The following is a 12726-nucleotide window of genomic DNA, read 5'->3' on the forward strand; positions in this document are numbered from 1 at the left end:
TACATTTTCAGGCATAGTCAAAGGCATTTCCAAGGTTCCAGACAATTATAAGAGTTAACATGACAGATACGGATTTTATTCTTTTGCTTTATTTACTAAGTTCCTGACAAAAGAGCTTGTCTTTAATTACCAAATGCTCAGAATCAGAGCAAAACTGGGGGCCAGAATCTAGGTCTTTTTCCTTCTGTCCTCAACACTTTCCTACATTCTTAGAAGACAATCACTTTAAAAATGCTTTTGATGAAAAACAACAACAACAACAAACTTTTGATGAACATAGGGGAAGGGAAGGAAAAATAAAATAAAATGAAAATTGAGAGGGAGGCAAACCATAAGAGACACTGAACTCTAGGTAACAAACTGAGGATTGCTGGAGGGTAGGTGGGTGGGGCGTTGGGGCAACTGGGTGATGGGCATTAAGGAGTTTTTTTTTTAATTTTTTAATTTATTTATGATAGTCACAGAGAGAGAGAGAGAGAGAGGCAGAGACAGACAGGCTCCGTGCACCAGGAGCCCGACTCGGAATTCGATTCCGGGTCTCCAGGATCGCGCCCTGGGCCAAAGGCAGGCGCTAAACCGCTGCACCACCCAGGGATCCCAAGGAGGGAACTTGAAGTAATGAGCTCTGGATGTTGTTTGCAACAGATGAATCACTGAATTCTACCAATGAAACTAATAGTAAGTATATGTTAATTAAATTGAATTTAAATTAAAAAAAATTTTAAATAAAAATACTTTTGAAATAGAGCTATATAGCATGTTTGGATGGGGGCCAGCAGCTTGGAAACATTGCTGCTTAGGGAAATCCTCCCCCCAGGAGGTCTTCCTTTTCAGATATTCCCAAATCTGGGGATTTCCAACAACCCCTTTTCTTTGTATTTATAAAGCACAAAACACACCTTAGACCTGAGTTTCTCAACCTCAGGCACTATGACATTTGTGGCTGGTTGGTTCTTTAAGGCGGGGGGGGGGACGACGACGACACACATGTGTGCTGTCCTGTGCATTCTGGGGTGTGTAGCAGCATCCCAGGCTTCTACCCATGGATGCCAGCAGTACACAAACACACTCTCCACTTGTAACAACCAAAAATGTCAGATGTTGCCAAAATGTCTCCTGGGGGATAAATTGCCCATGGTTATTTCTTTTACTCAGAAACAATAATGGAGCCTGTTTACCTGTACTCCTGAAATGTCTCTTTGTTATTTGAATCTCTTTGGCCAAGCCCCAGACAGTTGCATTCCCAGGGTTGAGAGGAGAGAATTATCTCCAGGCATGGACCCAAGGCTGGACCTGACAGGCCCATCAATCAAGGAGGCTCTAATTGGACCCATTACCTTATCTGAGAGCAAATTCTCCCTTTAAAGATCCCCCCTCACCCTCGTGCCTTTGCATAATTTGCCTTTCCTTAGGGGGATGGGATGGAGCTGGGTGCTGGAGAAGGAAGGTCAGCTGGGATCTAAGGTGCCTGCAGAATGGGTGGCCTGAGTCAGCGGAGCTGTTCTGGGCCTGGGGATTTCCAGGGGGAACTGAGTGGATAGAATTCCCCTGGGATGATGGTCTAGACAGGGCTCACTCTTCCCTCTGCTCATCAGGGGCTTCTGCTTCCCCTTTAGGAAGAGGAAACACCCTGGCTGCTTATTTTGGGGCTGAGGATCTATTGTGAATAAGCCCAGGACGGGCAGCGGGACAAGCTTTCTGCACGTGTGGCATTTCAGGAAACAGGCTGAACTGGCTGCAGCCCTTGCCAGAGGGCTCCCTGAGGGCGCCTAGATGGACGAGGAACATGAAGAACAATGCCTGAGATCAAATGCAGTAAATAAGAAACTGTAATTTAAAAGCAGTTTAGAGTTCTTGCTAACTTTCCCAATCTCAAAAAAACAATCTGCTTGTTAAAAAAAAAAAAAAAAAAAATAGAATCCCACAACCATTGACAGCCATTTATTGAAATACTTTCCATGTGCAAAGAGCTAGGTTCACATACATACTATTACATAATTTTTTTTTAAAAAAAAGATTTTATTTATTTATTTGAGAGAAAGAGAGCACAAATAGGGGGAGCAGCAGACAGAGGGAGAGGAGAAGCAGGCTCCCTGCCGAGCAGGGAGCCTGACCATGTGGGGTTCAATCCCAGGATCCTGGGATCATGACCTGAGCCGAAGAGAGACACTTAACTGACTGAACCACCCAGGCGCCCCTATTATGTAATTTTTTCCTACTTAAAAACGTCTACTAAGCACTATTTCATGTTAACAATTATATATGCCCTATCACCTTTTTAAAAGCAATCTCTACCCCCAATGTTGGGCTTGATCATGAGTTGCATGCTCAATTGACTATATGCTCTATCACTTTGAAGGGCTAAGAAGTTTTTCTATGGTACAAATATGTCATAATTATTTTAACTAAAATCTTTACCCAAACATTTTAGTTGTTCACATTTTTGCCATTATAAAGGATGCCTGCAAAAACGTATTTATACAGAAATTCTGCTTCTCTCAACTGTGTTCTCTAAAACATTTCATTCATTTTCTTTTTTCTTTTTTCCACCTTCCTTCCCTCTTTCCTGCATCTTTCTCCACCCAAACAAATGTTGACAGCTGGCATATATTTTCATACACCTTTCTCTGTGCCCAAGCAATGATGCCCAGCCCAGGGACACATATGGGGCTGATTTATTTGTTTGGCCACTTATATATGAGTAATGAAAGGCTGCCCCATGTTCTTAGTGATTTGGTTTTCTCTCTTGGTGGGAACCTTCTATGTCTAGCAGGCTCTTTTCTAGATGTGAGCATCCATGGTGTCAGAAAATCTGAGAACTCTTTCTTTTGGGACCTTGCATTACTACTTGGAGGCCGTGGGGAGAAGCTGGCATCCCCTCAGACTTTTAGTTTCCCCACCTATGGAATGATGGCATGCTACTGCCCCATAGGAGTACTCTGAGCAAAACTCTCAAGTCTATTTTATATATATGTAATAAATCTGTACTTGTTCTATGGTATCCAAGAAACATAGGGTCCTTTATTTGCTATTTTCCAAATACTTCTTTTTTTTAATTTTTTAATTTTTTTATTTTCCAAATACTTCTAATACTTTCCTGCCTCTGTGCCTTTGCTTTTGCCATTCACCTTGCCTGGAATACCCTTTCACCTGCTCCACTTATCCAAGCTCTACCTACTTCTTAAGGCTGATTCCAATCCCATTTCTTTTTTTTTTTTTTAATTTTTATTTATTTATGATAGTCACACACAGAGAGAGAGAGAGAGAGAGAGGCAGAGGGAGAAGCTGGCTCCATGCACCAGGAGCCCGACGTGGGATTCCATCCCGGGTCTCCAGGATCGTGCCCTGGGCCAAAGGCAGGCGCCAAACTGCTGCGCCACCCAGGGATCCCTCCAATCCCATTTCTTGTGTGTAACCACCTCTGACACCTCCAGGTGGAAGTCATCTCGTCCTCCTCAGGACCCTTGATTTTCTGCATTATTCCTTCATTTCCTTGCAATATTCAGGCTTTAAGTTTTTAAAATCTGAACTTGAAAAGCTTCTGAGGCTAGGAACCATACCTCCTATGTCTTGTGTTACCAGAGGGTTTAGCAATATTACCCATAATGCACTCGAATAGCTGTCAAATCTAAGAATGAATGAAATGAATAAGTGAGTGTATGAACACCCCCTACTCTTAACTCTCACACAAACATTGCCCATGGAGGAATCTCTGGGTGGCTCAGGGGTTTAGCACCTGCCTTTGGCCCAGGGCATGATCCTGGAGACCAAGGATCAAGTCCCATGTCAGGCTCCCTGCATGGAGCCTGCTTCTGCCTCTGCCTGTGTCTCTGCCTCTCTCTTTCACGAATAAATAAATAAAATCTTAAAAAAAAAAATTGCCCATGGAGAAAGGAGAGAAAATGAGTGAAAATATCAGTGAGGGTGACAAAACATGAGAGACACCTAACTCTGGGAAATGAACAAGGGGTAGTGGAATGGGTGGTGGGCGGGGAGTTGGGACTGGGTGACAAGCACTGAGGGGGACACTTGGCAGGATGAGCACTGGGTGTTATGCTATATGTTGGCAAATTGAACTCCAATAAAAAAATTAAAAAACAAAACAAAACAAAAAAAACATTGCCCATGGAGATGGTTTCAGGAACAGATTAGAATCCAGGAAGATTCTGAGCATTTTGAAAGAAAGATATTCTAGAGGGTCTTTTTTTTTTTTTAAGATTTTATTTATTTATTCATGAGAGACACAGAGAGAGGCAGAGACACAGGCAGAGGGAGAAGCAGGCTCCATGCAGGGAGTCAGATGTGGGACTCGATCCCGGGACTCTTGGATCACACCTTGAGCCAAAGGCGGATGCTAACCGCTGAGCCACCCAGGGATCCCTAGAGGGTCTTGAACTATAATATTTTGCCCTCATTGGAAAAGCACTGCATTGTGTAAAATACAAAAAAGCACAAAGATAAAAATGAAGATCACTCATAGGTTAGCCACCCAGAGAAAATTCACCATTAACATTTTAGTGTTTATTTATTTTTTTAGTCTTTCTGTATATATATGAACTTATAAAATATGACATATACATGTATATATGCATGGGTGTATACATGAATGTACACACACATACACACACAGCCCTTTAAAAATTGAAGCAAGGGGAAGATGAGAGGAACTCCAGGATGCCATGGCCCCTGTTCCTGTGTTCTCACCTAAGGGCAAGTGGAGGCAAATCCCTTGGGGTCTTTGTACCCAAGGAGTCATTGAGGCAGGAAAGGAACCCTGTGGCTGAGAGTACAGGTCCCTGGAGGTCATGCATCCCGGGGTCCCACATGGGACAGAGAAGCAGTGTCTCCCTCTTTTACCATTCCCTCTTATTCTTATCCCTTTTGGGGGAAGTCCAATTACCCCAGGAGTTTTGGTTCTCACTCATCCTAGAAAGCCTTAGCCCTATGGCTACAATTTCCCTATTGTCCCAGTCTCTTCCTATTGGACACACCAAAAGTACAAGAATTACCCAACAAATGAGTGGGTGGATGGGTTCTCCCTGGGAATTTTGACACTCCCAGAGGAGGGAGGAAACCCACCCACTTCCCAGGATGGATCCTCTGCCAGACAGTGGCTAACTCATTGAAGGGTGTTTTCAGGGTGGGGCAATGGGTAAGAACTCTCATTCATTGTGTTGACTCTCTGCCAGACACTGCTGGCCCTTTAGTACCTTCTCATGTAACTTTCAAAGAACCCCTCAAGATGGTATCACCATGCCCATTTGACAAATGAGGAAACTGAGGTGGGTGTAGAAGCCTCTAAAATAAAACTGTGTGAGCAGAGCCGGCTCCATCTGTATGGCCACACTACTGTTCATTTGCTGGCACTTCCTGATCACCACCTCCCCAGCCATCGATGCCTCCCTCATTCTGTAAGAGTGACCTTTCTCCTCCCAGGAATTGTCCTTAATTCTTTTTGCCTCAACTCCACATTTGGTCCCTCAGCAAGAGGTATGCACACTGGCTTCAAAAAGTCTGAGGCTTCCACACCTCTCCATCCCCACTGCTCCCACTCTGGTCTCAAACTACCCTTTTCCCCTAAACTATTGCAATTGCCTTGCTGACCTTAGAGTTTATCTTCCACACCATAATCAAAATGATATTTTGAACAGATCACAAAGCATTCCCCTGCTTAAAAGCTCCTAAAGGATTCCCAACAAACCTTCAACAAAACCCAAACTTCTTGCCTTGGCTTATAAAGCCCTACAGGATGTGGGCAACTTGCTCCTCAGACCTCAGTTCCAGCCACTTCCCCTGGCCTTGTCACTCTACCACATGTCTCTCTGTTCCCCCAGCAGTCAAGCCGGCTCCACCTCCAGGACACTGAAGTTGCTATTCTTTACTTCTGGCATGCTTTCTCCCCTGGGCTCCCCATGTTACTTCCTTCTTGCCATTCAGGACTCTGTTAAAGGACACGTCCCTGGAGAGGCTCTCCCTAACCACTGATTCTAAGTAGCCACTCCATCACTTGCTACCAAGTTGTCCTGTGTTAATGATCTGCATAGCACTTACCACTATGAGGAGCTTTTATTTTATTTTTTTATAAAGATTTTATTTATTTATTCATGAGAGACACAGAGAGAGGCAGAGACATAGGCAGAGGGAGAAGCAGGCTGCTCACAGGGAGCCTGATGTGGGACTCAATCCCCAGACTGGGATCACGCCTGGAGCCAAAGGCAGATGCTCAACCGCTGAGCCACCCAGGTGTCCCCTATGAGGTGCTTTTAGAATGTCATCATTCATTCATTCATTCATTCACTCATTCTCTGTGCCCTCCCACTTGAATCTATCCCCAATGCCAACAGTGCCTGGCATATAGTGGCTGCTCAAGAAGTCTTTGTTGAATAAATTTGCAAAATGAGTGAATGAATGACATTTTTTTAAATTGATTAATTCACTGTGGATTTATCATCTGTTAGGGGCCAGATGCTGAGCTGGGGGCTATGAGAAGAGCAAAGATGAACAAGACACATCAACCCTCAAGGAGTGTTTGACTTATGATGTCTGAGATGTACTTTAAAATAATCTGGAGAAAACAGAAGGGAGAATATCTCACACAAGGCTGAGCAAATGTTGATGACTATTAAGGCGTGATGGAAAAAGGGGGGGGGGTTATTCTGTCATTCTCTTGGCTTTTGTGTATCTTTGAAAATGTCCAAAATAAAAAGTTTCATTAAAAAAACAAAGCTTATGCTCAAGATGGGGAGAGGTATACACAAATGACTGGTTTGCTGCAGGCTGCTGAGAATGCTATAAATGAAGGGGTTGTTAATGAATCGGCATTTATTATGCAGACTGAGCATCTAGTGCGTGCCAAGTACTGTGCTAAGTACCAGGGTATAATGATAACCAGGACCCACCCAGGGCCTGCTTTCATCCAGCATACACAGTCTAGCCTGTAGACATAGGCACAGTAGCTGAAAACAAGGACAAACACCGGGTGCTGGGAGAGTGTGTTACAGACAGCACCCACTTGATCTGGGGTTCAGGAAAGAGAGCAAGGTGAAGGGCCACCCAAGCAGAGGGAACAGCTTGCACAATGGCTTAGGGGTGTGAAAGAGCATGACACATCCCAGGAACCAGAGAAGACTAGCATTCTAGGGCAGACAGAGCAAGGAGGAGAGTGGAAAGAGATAAGGTTAGACCAGTGAGCAGGGGACAGAATCTACAAGGACATGAAGGTCATGAACATTTGGGACTTTATTCCCCTACTACTGAGGGAAGATGTAGAAAGATTTCCTACATTGAAGTGGGTAACCAATGAACTAGGCTTTGAAGTCTAGGGGCATTTCAACAGGGTAGCATGTAGCCCCCAATGGTGTTTCTGGTGAAAGGTAACAGAGTGAACTCTGATCCAGAGGGAAAGAGTTCAAGGTACTGAGGAAATAGTGGGTGGCTGGCATGGGAGGGGCACATGGTATGTACAGAGGTATAGTGGGCAATAAGTCTAGATAGGAAGATCAGAGAGACAGGTGCCAGACAGTATACTAAGGAGTTTGGACTTTATTCCTCAGACAATGGGGAGCCACTGAAGATTTTCTGATTATTGGACAGATGTGATCAGAGCTGCCCTTAGCAAGGATGGTTTTAATGGGGAAAGCAAGTAGGAGATTATTATCTATGTGAGAGGCAAGATGAGTCTCATTTTAACACTCAGCGATATATTGAGCACATACTATATGCCAGGCATTGAACTGAAAGCAGAGAATGCAAAGAGGAAAAAGGGACTGCCATCCTGCCCTAGAGAGCTCATAGATGCCTAAAATGACAATAAGAATCCAATGTGATATGACAGTAACATGACCAGGATGTTACGGAAACCCTTAAGAACGGGGGCTTCTGGACCTGCCAGAAGGGGGGTGGGGGTGGACAGTGGTCAGGAAAGGCTCTCAAAGTGACACGAAGCCTCCTTGAGCCTTTCTTGAGGGATGACTTACCAGAAAAGAATGGAGAGCAACATTTCATTTCAAGTGGCGCCAGCTTAGGTAGAAAAGTTTGGAAGTTTGAGAGCACAATGACCACAGGCTTGGTCTGAAGATGGGGAAGGCAGTGCTGCGACCTGAGCAGAGGCCAGGGAGATAAGTTGGAGCCAGAAGGAGGGCTTTGCATATCAAACTAGTTTGGTTCTCATTATTAAGGTAAAATAGGATAAATTATCCCAACCTCTTCTCTTTGTCTCAGCCCTAGGAGTAGACAATGGCCCCTACTGAGAGTTGCCACCTCCACGGTATTTTGGCTCTTTTTGTCTTTTCAGTGTCATGGTTGTTAACTTCAGACTTCCTAAACAATTGATCTGAAAAACTAATCTGAAATCTTAATGTAGCTCTCTGGCTGGATCCTGATTGACCTAGAGGGCTTGAGGAATTTTTAAGAGGCAATCTGTATTTTGAAAATGTCTCTCTAGGAACAATTATATATATATATATATATATATATATATATATATATATATATATATATATATATATTTTTTTTTTTTTTTTTTTAAGTACTCTCTATACCCAACATAGGGCTCGAACTCACGACCCCATGATTAAGAGTCACGCGCTCTACTGACTGAGCCAGCCCCATACAGGTTGGAACAATTACAGAGTATGAAGCTGGGAGGCAAAGAGCCTGTTCAGGGAGTGGTTGCAGGACTCGCAGGCGGAACAAGGGGAAGTGGGGAGCCCGTAGGACAATAGCCTGGGTGCCAGCTGCAGAGTGGAGATAGAAAGGAGAGCATCCAGTCAAGAGAGACTAGGGAAATAGGATTGACAGAAGTTGGGAACCATAATTGGAGGTTTGCTTAGGCTTCTGGGTTTGCACAGAGTGTCATTTGCTGGGGCCCCAAATATAGAAGAATTAAGGGAGTGTTGAGAGGATTGAGTCTGAGGGGCTGGAGAACCCTGTGGAAATGTGCCAGGGGCAGCTGTATATACATATCTGTGGTCAGAAAGGGAGTGTGAATGGGGCCGTGGATTAGATCGGGAAATGTGGTGGTGATGGCCCCTGGGTGAGATCACCCAGGGAACATGTGGAGGAGGATGAGAGGAGGGCTGAGGGTGGAACCCCAATTGCAACACTTAGATGTGCTGAGGAAGAGGAACTGCAGAGAATCCTGAAGAGAAGCCTGGGAACCACAAACATGGTGGAGGGAGGACCAAGCAGAGTATTCATACTCTGGGCACTCAGGATTTTTCAAGGGGGTGTGTATTACAGGTACATGCATACATATACATTTTTAAAGTAATTCCTTCCCCAGGGCGCCTGGGTAGCTCAGTCAGTTAAGCGTCTGCCTTCAACTCAGATCATGATATCACCGTCCTAGGATCGAACCTCCCGTTGAGCCCTGAATTGGGCTTCCAGCTCAGCAGAGAACCTGCTTCTCTCTCTCTCCCTCTGCTCCTCCCCCCAGCTCATGCTCCCTCTTTCAAATAAATGAAAATCTCAAAAAAAAAAAAAAAAAAAGAAAATCTCCAAAGTAGTTCCTTCCCATAAGTTTGGAGTATTAAGCAGAAACTTTTTCACATCAATCCTGGTGCCACCATGCGACCTGGCCCAACCCTTCATCCTTGTCCAAGTGCAGCAGGAGAAGCCACCTGGCAGGAAGGAGCCAGGTGGAACAGAGAACAGCAGGGTATTGCCGTCAATAACTGGTGATAAGGCCAGATGTGTAGCAATATCAAATAATCAAGAACTGGCGTCATCCTGGGTAGTAAGTAGTGGTCAACTGTCTTTAGCCAGGAGACAAGGAAGGGGTGGAGCAGTGTCCCAGACACCTGGGAGGGGTAGTGGGAGGGAGCACATATTTATGGAATGGGCCAGGCCCTGTGCTAGGCTCTTTGCATGTTATCACAATTAATCTTCCCAAGGCCCTGCCTCTTTCAAAGATAAGGAAGCTGAGGCTCTGAGAGGCTGAATAATGGGCCCAAGGTCACATAATAACAGAGTGACCCGAGATCTGAACCCAGAAAGCAAAAGCCTGTGCTGTCTCAAATGAGCCCTTGGTCTCCAACTAAATCTATTTCCCTGGTGACCATGTTCTTTAACTTTTGGGCACTGATACAAACTTCCCGTTGAGGCTTGAGCCAAGTGATGGCTCAGTGCCCAATCAACGGCCTGAGTTGGGTATTCTCTATTCTCTGTGAGTGGTTTTCTGCTGGTACTTGCTTCCAAACCAGACTTCCTGTTTCATCATTCACACCTATTGTCTCACTCCTGGGTTTCTTGCCCAATGCCTTCCTTGCCACTCCCAGTGTGGGGGTGAGGTGACAGGGGAACAGCCTGTAATGAGGTGTCTGTCAGACCTGCTCACCTTCCAGAGACCCTAAGAACCAACAAACAACCACTAACTCTGGGGGCAGGCCAATTACCACCCAATGTCTGAGACCCTAGAAGACTCCCTTTGAGACTGATGACAGGCCAAATGATGATAATAGCTAAAGGGCATTGGGTGGCTTTCTGTATGCCAGGCTTGTGGCTGTGTGCCTTAAGCGCACTGTTTCATGTAATCCTTTCAACAATCCCGTGAGGTAAATGATTATTATGCCCATTTTGCATGCAAGAGAACCATTCAGAGAAAGGTGTGTAAGCATCAGGAATGTCTGAAATAAAGACGCAGAGTTTGCCTGCCATGCCACCCTCATTTCCCCTTCTGTCCCTGCCCCCAGAGTCCTTGGCTTGATTTCCCAATCCTGAGAAATCCTTCCTTCTTTTTCCTAAGGCCAAAGGAAAATTTTTTTTAAAGATTTTATTTATTTATTTATTTATTTATTTATTTATTTATTTATTTGAGAGAGAGAGCTCACATACACTTGTGCAAGAGTGTGAACAGGAGGGAGGGGTATAGGGAAAAGCAGACACCCTGCTGAGCAGGGAGCCCAATGATGTGGGGGACTCAATCCCAGGACCCTGGGATCATGACCTGATTTGAAGACAGACGCTTAACTGACTGAGCCACCCAGGCACCCGGAAATTATTTTTAAAAAATTGTTTCATTTTTGGGAAGATTTTATTTATTTGTTTGTTTATTTATTTATTTATTTATTTATTTAAGAAAGAGGGAGAGAGAGTGTGTGTGTGCACACACGAGCAGGGGGAAGGACAGAGGGAGAGGGAGAGATTCTCAAGTAGATTCCACACTGAGTGTGGAGCCCTGTGTGGGGCTTAGTCCCATAACCCTGAGATCATGACCTGAGCCAAAACCAAGAGTCAGACATTTAACCAACTGAGCCACTCAGGCACCCTGGCCAAAGAAAATTCTGGCCAGGATTGTAAAATGGTGGCAAAGGAAATGTGTGCCTTGGGTGTGCCCAGAGTCCCAGTCAAGAGCTTTTCACTCCATAAATCTTTTTATACAGAGAGAAATTTAAAGCTCTGTCTCCAGTTATAGGTATTTTATGTTATCAATGGAGCCAATAAAGAAGGGGTGTATGGGCATGCATGTCTGTCTGTGTTTACGTGTGTTTAAGAGGTGGGATAGGAATCAGGCAAATCAACCTCATAGATCTGTCCCCTATTTCTATAGTCATATGTGCCTTCCATGACTGTATTTTCAAAATCAAAGTTAGGATGCACTGATGGGCCAGTATAAGTGTCTTTTTGTAACAATGAGATCAATAACATGCACATGAGATACAGAGGCTGTTTGTTGGCTAACAGGTCAGCAGAGATGCTTTGGTGTGCTTTTGGGGATGTCCTAGAGGCCCTTGGGAGAGACGTGATTTGGCTAAGAGTTGAGACCTGAGTATTTAAGTATAATCTTGCCAGCTGCTCACAGCCCACTAAGGATTGGCACCATTATATGTGATTTTAAAGATGCTGTTATGGAGGATCTGATATTCCCAGTACACTTGAGAGAAACATGATAGCCTAAAACTACAGGGGAGCTCTGAGACAACAGATTGTTTTAGGGGTTATTACGAGATGCATTACATTAATAATTGAATCTTTATATACTTACAAAATGTCATGGAGACTTGAGCCAGGCCTGCTCATGCATGAGGTCAAAAAGATTGCCTCTGCTTCAAAGATTCGGTGAGTGGAGATAAAAGTGATTGGTTTTGCATGATGGGAATTCCACAAACATGTATTGCTTCCTACCGCTACTACCTACTAGCTTCTAGATCCTGAGTGGGTGCCAGACCCAAAGAAGACTGAGACTAGGCTTATAGTGATAACAAAGATGACAGAAATGCAGGGAAGATCATGCTATAGTGTGAGGAGCGGTGATTCTAACAGTGGCGAGAGTGGAGTCCAGAGGGATGCCTTGGGTCGCTCAGTCAGTTGAGCATCTGCCTTCGACTCAGGTCACAATCTCAGGTTCCTGGGATTAAGCCCCACATTGGGCTCCCTGTTCAGCAAGGATTCTGCTTCTCCCTCTCCCTCTGTCCTTCTCCCCTGCTCCTGCTCTCTTTCTCTTGCTCATGCTCTGTCTCTCAAATAAATAAATAAAATCTTATATATTAAAAAAAGTGGAGTCCAGAGGATGATTCATTCATTCTTGGGAGGGGACTGGTACTCGTTTTCTCCTAATTTGTCACCTAGCAAATTATTACAAACTTAGTAGCTTAAACAACAAACATTTATTACTTCATAGTGTGTGTGTGTTGGGAGTCCAGGCATTGCTTAGCTAGGTCCTCTACTTGGGGTCTCATTAGGCTGTAATCAAGGTGTACATCTTTTTTTTTTTTTTTTAATCAAGGT

At 44.4% G+C, this 12726-nt stretch overlaps 1 long non-coding RNA gene across 1 annotated transcript; it reads left to right on the forward strand.

Annotated features, from left to right (window-relative positions):
- Window positions 1–470: 470 nt before the first annotated feature.
- LOC140639442 (uncharacterized) lies at window positions 471–6638 on the forward strand. Its single transcript, XR_012036161.1, has 3 exons — window positions 471–678; window positions 1617–1815; window positions 6459–6638. It is a non-coding gene; the product is annotated as an uncharacterized lncRNA (long non-coding RNA).
- The last annotated feature ends 6088 nt before the right edge of the window (window positions 6639–12726 follow it).

Source organism: Canis lupus, chromosome 9 (assembly GCF_048164855.1).
Source record: "Canis lupus baileyi chromosome 9, mCanLup2.hap1, whole genome shotgun sequence".
In the NCBI taxonomy this organism is placed as follows: domain Eukaryota; kingdom Metazoa; phylum Chordata; class Mammalia; order Carnivora; family Canidae; genus Canis; species Canis lupus.